Genomic DNA, 9,040 nt, shown 5'->3' on the forward strand with positions numbered 1-9,040 from the left:
GCATACAGGGGCGTCTGGGTGCTCAGTTGGTTAAGTGTCTGCTTTTGGCTCAGGTCATGCGGAGATCCAGCCCTGCTTTGGGCTCCCTGCTCAGCGGGGAGCCAGCTTCTCCCTCTCCCTCTCCCTGCTGCTCTCCCTGCTTGTGCTCTTTCTCTGTCAAATAAATAAAATCTTTAAAAAATGAGGCATAGAAGAAACAGAAATAATGTTGACTTAATGAAGTATACCTGTATTAGGATGTTTTCAGTAGTAAATGAAAAAAGTCCAGATAAAACCCAAGTTTAAGCACAAAAGAAAGTTTATTGGCTCATTTAACTGAAAAGTCCAGTGGTAAAACTAGTCTTGAGGCATGTCTGGATCGCTGGGCTCAAACAATATCATCAGGATTTGGTTTCTATCTTCCATGTTGGCTTTTTTAGCTTTAATTTTAAACAAGCCTCCACGTGGTGGCAAAGGTAGCCTATCAGCTCCAAGTTCACCTGGCCTTTAGCACCTGCAATGTCAGAGAAAGATGGTCTTTTTTCTTATAGTACACGTGAAAGTATCAGTGATGATTGTCATTGGCCAGATCTGGGATCAAGCATAGGAGTGGGGGCTGGGTGGGGATTTGGGAATCAACCCCACATGAACTACACAAGTTATAGTTGGGGAGGAGTGGTTTCTTGAATGGATGTGGCGTAACAAAAAAATGAAGGAGTTTCATACTATAAAATACCTATTTACTTACAAAAAGGGGATTTTTAGGAAGCATTAAGAAATATTATGAAGCTAAAGTTCTATTACTATTTTTCAGTATATCAAAAGTTACTTTGGAGCCATAAAGATAAAAAGAAACTAGGTAAGTAGGGAAAATATTTTGAGAGATTAACTAATATATTCTTTGCTATTTTTTTTAAAGATCTTATTTATTTATTCATGAGAAACACACACACAGAGAGAGGCAGAGACATAGGCAGAGGGAGAAGCAGGCTCCATGCAGGAAGCCCAACGTGGGACACAATCCCAGGACCCCCGGGTCATGCCCTGAGCCAAAGGCAGACGCTCAACCACTGAGTTACCCAGGTGCCCCTACTGAGTAATCTTTGTTAGAATTAAAATCCCATGACTCTTCTCTCTTTTCTTGTACTTACTACTGTTTAGATCCTCTAAAATCTTGCTTTGTGAATTTATCCTTTTTTTTTGCAACCTAATCCTCTCCTCTTCTAGGTTTTCCCCCTGCTCCTAAGTAACTCCATTCCCTTCCTCCCTCAGCAAATCAAAAGTATCTTAATTCTAATAGTCTTTTACGCTCCTCTCCTTTTAGTAACTGGTCAACTATAAAGAAGTTGTTTAGTTGAAAGTCATCAATGATTTCGTTGTCACTAAATCCAACGGCTCTTTCTTGATGGCCTGCTGTCTCTATAGTATTTGACAATACCGATTGACGGCTTTCTCTTGAAACAGGGATTTTAAGTTCTATGTAACTCACTCTCCTGATGTTTTGCTTGGCTTTCTGATAACCTCTTCTGTTTACTTTGCTGGTTCTCCTTCCTTACCTTCTTTACATTTGAGTGATTCTCAAGGTTCTGGCTTCAAACTATTTCTCCATTCCCTATTTGGCAGTCGCAAACACTTCTCTACTTCTAGAAGAAAAGTATGCACCTTTAATGTACATGCTTCTGATCAGTTCCTCCCAACATCTGCATGATCCATCTTAACTATCCATTATCAAAGCCCCAGTGTAACTTCTTTTTAAAATACTTTTTCTCTTCTGAATCGCATGGTGCCTTTAAAAAAAATGGAAGTACTTTCAAACTTAATTATATATAAGTCATTTTCTAGCCTATCAGCTTCTTTGAGAACATTTTCTAATTCAACCCTGTACCTTGTATACTGTGAAGCACATGGTATATTTAGTATTTATTCAACATACATTAAGCACCTACCATGCGTTATGCTAGGTGCTGGCTAAGTGGTGAAAAACACATACCTGGTTTCTGCCCTCATAGAATTTATAGTCTTAAGAAATAACAAATACATATTGTGATATATGTTTAATGAAACTTTGAGAGAATGAATCTTACATCTTTAACTCCTGTTTTATCCTCTCTCCCCAAACTCCTGTCTTCTATTTCCTGCACCTTTTTGCCCTGATAAATCTCATAGATTTCTCAAACTCAACAGCTTAATTTGATTCATGTGCTGTGGACATCTATGACTGAGAAGTTTGTCCTGTATTCAAAAAACTCACAGCCAAGTACCTTCCCTCCAAACCTTCTACTGATTTTAGTATTTATCTTAATGTTACTGCCTCCCCCTCATTACCTAGGGGAAATCTAATATTTAGTTCTTTTCATTTAAACACTTATTATTTTTGTTTAGGCCCTTTTATCTATAGCAGAGGTTGAAAATTAGTGATCCATGAACTGTATCCAGCCAGCAGAGGTGTTTTGTTTCTTTTATATAATATTCCTAAAAATATGGTATTCTTGTTTCTTATGAAAATTCAGAAAACATGACAACATTGGGTCCTCACTCATGCAAGGATTGGCTGGAGTTTTAGATAGGACATCTTTTTTTTTTTTAATTTTTATTTATTTATGATAGTCACACAGAGAGAGAGAGAGAGAGGCAGAGACACAGGCAGAGGGAGAAGCAGGCTCCATGCACCGGGAGCCCGACGTGGGACTCGATCCCGGGTCTCCAGGATCGCGCCCTGGGCCAAAGGCAGGCACCAAACCGCTGCGCCACCCAGGGATCCCCCCCTTTTTTTTTTTAATTTTTATTTATTTATGATAGTCACACAGAGAGAGAGAGAGAGGCAGAGACACAGGCAGAGGGAGAAGCAGGCTCCATGCACCGGGATCCCGACGTGGGACTCGATCCCGGGTCTCCAGGATCGCGCCCTGGGCCAAAGGCAGGCACCAAACCGCTGCGCCACCCAGGGATCCCCTAGATGGGACATCTAAGCTACCACTCTAATCTCTACCACTCCTCATTTTTCTTACATCAAATTCATTTACTCATTTATGAAACATTATGAAGGAAATGAGTTCTCATTCTCTGGCCTATGTAATCACAGGATGTTAGTATTAGAAGAGATATTAAGAGATCATCTTGTCTGACAGTCTCCTTTCTCCTCCTCTAAGAGATAAAAAAAATTGAAGTCCAAAGAACTTACATTACCTGACCAATTTTATATAGTTAATATGTAATAGGATTCTATTATTTGCCATTAGATCCCTTCCTCACCTGGCTGAGGTGAGCCCCTAATCTAGACCTAGTATCCCTCAAATTCTCCATCTAGGGCTCTCACATAGAATTTTCAGGTTCAAGGTCTCTGTGCTTATCTTTTCTTGCTTTATCTGGCCCTGAGAACTGAGTCTTTTATTGGGTGAACTATGCCCTAACTCTTAAAAATTAAAAAAATCTGTACCAAACTTCACGTTGCCTTGATTTATAGTTATTCATATTAGTTATTCTAGTACTCATCATGCTAATTATTTGTCTTACTAGGTTTTCATTATATATTGTAAACATGCTCTTATATATTATTCTTTCACAAAAGATGAGGGCAGAGACTTTGTCTGACATGTGTTTCTATTTCTCACAGTACTTTTTTTTTATTTCTCACAGTACTTAATGAGAGCTTGTAGTTAATAAATAGGAGAATAACCTTTCTTAGATGTTTTTTTTTAAAGATTTATTTTTATTTATTTGTGATAGACACACACACACAGAGAGGCAGAGACACAGGCAGAGGGAGAAGCAGGCTCCATGCACTGGGAGCCTGACGTGGGACTCGATCCCGGGACTCCAGGATCGCACCCTGGGCCAAAGGCAGGCGCGAAACCGCTGAGCCACCCAGAGATCCCAAATATTTCTAAATTCTATCAAAATAGAATAAACACAATAGTAATAGACAAATCTCATATTATTCCCTTATAAAGACCTTGGGAGCAATTTTTCTCAGGTTTCTATATCAAACTATATTTCTCTTAAGCAACTTAAAAAAATCTCTTACAGGGTATCCCTTGGTGGCTCGGCGGTTTGGCGCCTGGCCCAGGGCACGATCCTGGAGTCCTGGGATCGAGTCCCACGTTGGGCTCCCGGCATGGAGCCTGATTTTCCCTCCTCCTGTGTCTCTGCCTCTCCCTCTCTCTATCATAAATAAATAAATAAATCTAAAAAAAAAAATCTCTTACAGATCATGTGAAATTTTGAACAATGTTTTCCTTCTGTTTTAGTTGTGAGGAACATCAGAGACTAATTTGTGTGTACTCTTCTTGCAATTATGAAGGATCTGTCAGCATGATTTTTGGGGGTATTAACAAACGCTTGCCTTTGTTTGATTTTATTTTGTTTTCCAGTTACCTTTTGCCTGTTCTGATCACTTTCTCCTACTATGGTGTATATCTCTTTTTGAGCACAATCCTTTGTGAGACTGGTGGGACACTGATAAATATGCATCTATGAAATACATTAAAAAAAAACAGTTCTTACAGCTTGTTAAAGCATCTAATTTCTTTTGATTTCCTACTTTACAGAGAGCCATCATCCATTTCAAGATTATCAGGAGAGTGCTTCCCCAACTTCCTCCCTCTTATAAAGCTATTCACATCTTTAAAAGAATGACTTTTATATGTCCTTATAAAATATACATTATGTATAATAGAGATAAGCAGAATATCTAAAAAGCAAAAAAAAACCCATCATGTGGTAATAATCCATATTTCATACCCTACTTTTCTCTCGTAACAATGTATTTTACATATCTTTCTTTATCATTAAATAGTCTTTTAAATAATTTTTAATGGTTTAAAGCATCCCCCTGATTGTGTATCAGGGTAGTCAATCAGGTGGCAACTCCACATTCCCTTCCCATAAAATCTGAAGATCCTCTTACTGAAACTAATATAAGTGAATTTCTCTTATCTGAATCCATGTTATCCATGTCTCTAAGAAGTATGGGTATAATATATTTCACTCATCTTTCATTGGTGGACAAGCTGAAATGAACTCCACCCAGCTTAATACATGTGTGAGTTTTGATTACTTCCTAGAAGTATACTTGCTTAGTCAAAGTATGCACACATTTTAAGGATATATATATGGTTCTAAAATCCCTGGGGGAGGGGAGAAAAGTCCAGTTTCTATTCCCGCCTGCAGTGTCTCTTTAACTGATCCCCTGCCCAACACACATATTATTTGCTTTTTAATCTAGGTCAATTTAATAGGTATTCCATTTATATTCCATTTATATTACTATTCCATTTATATTCCATTTATATTACTACTAATGTGGCTAAGCATACCTATTATTGGCTCTATCTATCTATCTATCATCTTTATTACTCTTGCCAACTTGTAATAGTCTTAAAATTACTAACACCCATAATCCATCTTGACATCCTCCTACTCAGTTCCACCTCCTAAGCTAATTTTATGTTCTTGATGTGTGGATCTTATCCTATCCTATTTCTTCAGGGAATCATCCAATCAGTTATTCTCTTTCTTGGCAGTATTTTTCAGCTCTGACTACTAATCTTTACGCTTGTATTAATAAATGTCACCGAATGTTCTCTTCTTCAAGAAAAACTCCAACTTTTTAAACTTGCCATTCTTCTCTGGCTACTGACCTTTCTCTGTTCCTTTCTGTCAAACTTCTTGAAAGAATTGTCTTCATGTGCTGCGTCCATTTCATCTCTGTCTCTTCAATTCACTACAGACTTACATTAAGATCCTCCAGGCCTATCCCGGAAATACAAATCCAAACCACAATGAGATCCCACCTCACACCAGTGAGAATGGGGAAAATTAACAAGGCAGGAAACTACAAATGTTGGAGAGGATGTGGAGAAAGGGGAACCCTCCTGCACTGTTGGTGGGAATGTGACCTGGTGCGGCCACTCTGCGTGGAGTGGAGTGCATGGAGGTTCCTCAAAGAGTTAAAAATAGACCTGCCCTACGACCCAGCAATTGCACTGCTGCGGATTTACCCCAAAGATACAGATGCAATGAAACGCCAGGGCACCTGCTCCCTGATGTTTCTAGTAGCAATGTCCACAATAGCCAAACTGTGGAAGGAGCCTCGGTGTCCATCGACAGATGAATGGATAAAGATGTGGTCTATTCCTTAGCCATTAGAAACGACAAATACCCACCATTTGCTTCGACGTGGATGGAACTGGAGGGTATTATGCTGAGTGAAGTAAGTCAATCGGACAAGGACAAACATTATATGTTCTCATTCATTTGGGGAATATGGGAATAGAAGGGAAGGGAGAAGAAATGTGTGGGAAATATCAGAAAGGGAGACAGAACAGGAGAGGCTCCTAACTCTGGGAAACGAACTAGGGGTGGTGGAAGGGGAGGAGGGCGGGGGGTGGGGGTGACTGGGTGACGGGCACTGAGGGGAGCACCTGACGGGGTGAGCACTGGGTGTTATGCTATATGTTGGCAAATCGAACTCCAATAAAAAAAAAAAAAAAAGATCCTGCAGGCCTTCCTTGTTGCTAAGATTTTAACAGCAATTATATCCTATATATGATACATACATACATACACATACACATATGTGATATATATGATACAAAGCAGGATATAAAATGATCGTTCCCAAATAAACTCAACTGTGTAAAAAAATATATTTGTGCTGGGGAAAAAAGTGATAGATTATACATGAAAAATTTAAGTCCCTGCTAGGTAGTTGGGATGACTGGTGAGTTTTCTTTTTTCTTTTGTAATTTTCCTCAACTGTAAAAAAATGTACTTTGCTGTCAGAACACACTGCAATGTAATATTGCAATTGCCAACTTAGGTTTTCTAAAAGGCGGAAGAAGATCAGAGAAGCGGCAGGAGCCCCTGGGCCACACTTACTTCCAGGGCAACGCGCAAGAGCCGGGTGGGCGCGACCCAGGACAGGTGTTCCCGCCGCGGGCACGACCGGATAACCTCCTGATAGGACAGTCTTCTCTTAGGCCCTCAGGCCCTTTTCGCTCACCCCAAAGACCTCCGAGCATCTCAGCCTCTGCCGCTTAACCGCTTCAAACTGCGGAAAACCGCCAATCGCTTCTAGTTGCCCCGGTAACAGCCAGCAACCCCCGCCCCGAGCCGCCCGGCTTCCGTAGGTCTTCCCAGAATGCCGCGCGCCGTCTCTCTTCCGCTTCCGGTGGGGAGGGCAGGCTCCTTCCGGAAGTAGAGTCCTGTCTGACGGCGGCTGGTTTGTTGTTTCCCCGCGTTCAAAATGGCGGGAAAGCTGCGGAAAGGCTGTAAACTCACCGAATTCTTGTTGGCCTCGGTGGATGGATTAGACATTATTAAAGCGGAAAGACGCGCGGAAGGGGAGGTGGGCGGGGCCACGCGGTGAGGGGGTGGCGGGCGCTGCGGGGGCGCCTGCGAGATGACCCTGGGGCGTGTTGGCGGATCCAGCGCCCACCGCAGCAGAAGCCGAAAGATGGAAAGACCTTCGAGAGGATATGCAGCTTCGTGTGTTGCGAGATAAACAACTTCCAATAAAAAATAGATTGTGTTTTGCTTTAGAAAACGAAGAGAAAAACAAAAAAAAGAAAACGAAGAGAAGCCAAAAGAAAACGGGACACCCAAATCTGGTCCGCAGCGTGATCGCCGGGGTAGCCTTCCGGGCCCTTCCTGCCCCTTACTGCGCTTGTGGATCTGAAATTTCACAGTGGAAATACTGGTCATGCTGTTCTTCTGGAGCTTAATTTTTATGAATATACTTAGTTTATTTACTTTTAAGATTTTATTTATTTATTCATGAGAGACCAGAGAGAGAGAGAGAGGGGGAAGCAGGCTCCGTGCTGGGAGCCCGACGTGGGGCTCGATCCTGGGACCCCGGGGTCACGCGGTCACGCCCTGGGCTGAAGGTGGCGCTAAGCCGCTGAGCCGCCCGGGCTGCCCTGCGCTTCTTTGCTTATTCCTGTAGCTGAATAATATTTCAGTAGTATTTCATGTGCTTACAGGCCCCATCTTCTCTATCTAGCCTTTCCTGAGTATTGCAGACTCATTTCAGTAACTTGTAATAGTATCGTTTTAGCTAACACTTGTTAGCTCTCATCTTTTTGATAATAATAGCCATTCTAACAAGTGTGAGGTCATATTTCATTGTGGTTTTGATTTCCATTCAATCTAGATATTTATTAAGCACCCATGACATAAAGCACTGTTCATAATCTTCAAGGTCTCTTGAGCCTAAATTATTTTTATATGTTTCTCACATGAATCATTTGTTACTCCTTAACCTCATCAGTTCTCTTATTGCTTCCTCAGTCTCTGCCATTATGCTTGGTCCCTCAGAGTAGGTGCTGAATAAACGTGTGAGCTAAACTGAGTAGTGGGAAAAAAGGGTCTGGGTGGCTCAGTCAGTTGACTATCTGCTTTCGGCTCAGGTCATGATCTTAGGTTCCTGGGATCAAGCCCCATGTTGGGTCTCCTTTCCCCCTGCCCTTTCCCCTGCTTATGCTTTCTCTCTCAAATAAATAAATCATAAAAAAATTTTTAGTGGCAAAAGAGAAACACAAATTAGTTAAAACCTGGGTGGCTGTGATGAGAATGATAACAGATGTAAAATGCTTTGTACATTTGGAGATCAGGAGAGGATAATTTTTTTTAAAGATTTATTTATTCAAGAGAGAGGAGGAGGCAGGGACATAGGCAGAGGGAGAAGCAGGCTCCATGCAGGGAGCCCGATGTGGGACTCGATCCTGGGACCCAGGATCATGCCCTGAGCCAAAGGCGTCAGACGGTCGACCGCTGACCCAGGCGTCCCAGGAGAGAATAATTTTGATTAAGGTGTCTGCCAATGCCCTTTGGGGTAGGTAGACTTGATCAGGACCTGGATCATAAGGACTGAGGAAAGGGGCTTAAAGATGGTAGCGAGTTAAGGGTTGGAGTTAGAAGTAAACTGGTTGTACTTTGTTAGCAGAAAGTTACTTGGGGTGGCAAGAGAGTAGGATGGGCCAGCGGGCCCAGGGCAGGCAGGAAAAAAGTAGTTGGGTCTCACATTTGGAGTTTTTTTTTTTTTTTAAATTTTTAAATTTAT

General features: G+C 41.5%; 1 long non-coding RNA gene across 2 annotated transcripts; it reads right to left on the minus strand.

The window, feature by feature from the left end:
* Positions 1-280: 280 nt before the first annotated feature.
* Positions 281-8,169, minus strand: LOC112677949 (uncharacterized). Of its 2 annotated transcripts, XR_003147308.3 has the most exons (3): positions 6,859-7,119; positions 5,619-5,730; positions 281-493 (listed from the first exon to the last, which is right to left on the minus strand). It is a non-coding gene; the product is annotated as an uncharacterized LOC112677949 (long non-coding RNA). The 2 variants fall into 2 exon arrangements; XR_003147309.3 differs by lacking the exon at positions 5,619-5,730 and having other exon boundaries at positions 6,859-8,169.
* Between the last annotated feature and the right edge of the window lie 871 nt (positions 8,170-9,040).

The sequence above is a fragment of the Canis lupus genome, chromosome 10 (assembly GCF_003254725.2).
Source record: "Canis lupus dingo isolate Sandy chromosome 10, ASM325472v2, whole genome shotgun sequence".
Classification (NCBI taxonomy): Eukaryota; Metazoa; Chordata; class Mammalia; order Carnivora; family Canidae; genus Canis; species Canis lupus.